Raw genomic sequence first — 1886 nt, forward strand, 5'->3', positions numbered from 1 at the left:
AACCACATTACGTTGTTATTATGAGTAGTTGTTAAATAAAAGGCTGTGTGTAAATGTAGACAGTGGGATCATGGACCTTCTCATTGCATTAAAGCTCTTTAAATGTGTATTTGACTCAACACCCCCCTGGAGTGACGGAGGAAAAGAGTCCAGACAGAGACAAAGGGAGACAAAGGGAGACAAAGAACAAAGCAGAAACACAATGAAAGATTCAGAGAGAAACAGACAGTTTCTGTATGAACGAGAGTCAGAGCGGCGCATCCTGCTACACCGCAGTCTGAATAAAGACAGAGGAGCCTTATACCTACAAGAAAAAATAAACATACACGATGAGTGTGACACACTCTCAGACTCTCAGACCAAAACAAAATTCAATATTTACTGACATTGTCGCAAAAGCAGAAAAACATGTCAGAGCGTGTAAGAGCCGGAGGGGAAACAGCAGAGCAACACAGGACTGTGACTGAGCTTTAAAGTCTGACAAACATTACATTTCTATTTGATGTCTCTTCTTCTATAGTTTACTCCATCTATAATACAATCGTTTAACTATATTTACTGTATTTTTTCATTCAAAAAAAACAATTTATTTTTCTTTTGTGATAGTGAGCTACAAATGTTGTGTAGTCATGTAGCTAGATACTGTAGTACAGTGTATATTGTGCTTTTTTTTCTGATGTGATTTGGTGTGTAGTGAATTTTTCTTACATTCTGAATTATTCGTCTTACATTGTAAACGGCTGTAGTTACAGCTTCTGTGCTTACTTCAAATTAGCTCCACTCTCACCAATCACAACAGCAGCAACATGAACTTTAAGTAAAAAATGGCTGCCATGTGTATATACAGTAGGGGCAGTATCATTCTTATACATCAGGCATTTAAGGGCTGGGGAATTTAACAGTAAACGCTTATATAAAACACAAATAACTGAGGGAAACATTTGATTGGGACTTTTAAACTTTGGAACTTTTAAGCACAGTCATGTTGGCTTTTTCTCTGTCCTCATCTCAGTGTGTTACTCTTATGTTTTGTTTATTTTCTCTGTGGTCATTGTGGTCTCTGCGGTTTTCTTCTCTAATGTTTCATGTCACTTGTGGTTGAAATATTTGAATATGTTTTGTTTTTTGTGAAACCCTATTAATCATAAAACAATGTCATACACTTCCCTCTTTACCATTTGAAACCATTTTAGGATCAGGCAGATCAAGTCCAAATCTTTTCTGAAATCAAAACAGCAAGAGGTTTTTAATCACATCATTATTTTGATGGACAAGTCTATGGTCTTTTCATTACATCTACACAGGTGTGAAGGGTTATGACACAGTCTGTTGTCTGATAGTCTGTCTTAATTATACTTTTATTGTAAACCTGGTACAACATGCTTTAGTAAGGCTGTTCTCAATTAAGGTCTTGCCATTAAAACTAATGAGAGTTTGAGAGTAGAGGCAGATGATTGGTCAGACAGACAGATNGAGAGGGGAAGGGGGTGGGGTGGGGGGGAGGAGGAGGAGGAGGAGGAGGAGAGAGGAGCTGTCTGAGGTGAGGGACATGACATGAATATCTGCACAGCCACAATGGCGGCCTGGAGATGTGCATGGGCAAGCGAGAGGGGTGGGGCTGCTCTCTGTTACGCAATGGGAAACCACTGCAATCCCCCCTCTCATTCTTGTACATTCACACAGGGCAAAAAAAATGCCACCCCACCCGTCCCTCCAACTGCTTCTCATCACACTGTACTTAGGAGCTATTTAACATACAAACTACCCCACTGACATTTTGTGTCAGCAGACAGTGTTTTCAGTGCACACACAGAGATACAACCAGCTTTGTGTGTGTGTGTGTGTGTGTGTGTGTGTGTGTGTGTGTGTGTGTGTGTGTGTGTGTG

This window comes from Seriola dumerili, unplaced genomic scaffold, assembly GCF_002260705.1.
Source record: "Seriola dumerili isolate Sdu_G_001 unplaced genomic scaffold, Sdu_1.0 BDQW01000025.1, whole genome shotgun sequence".
Classification (NCBI taxonomy): Eukaryota; Metazoa; Chordata; class Actinopteri; order Carangiformes; family Carangidae; genus Seriola; species Seriola dumerili.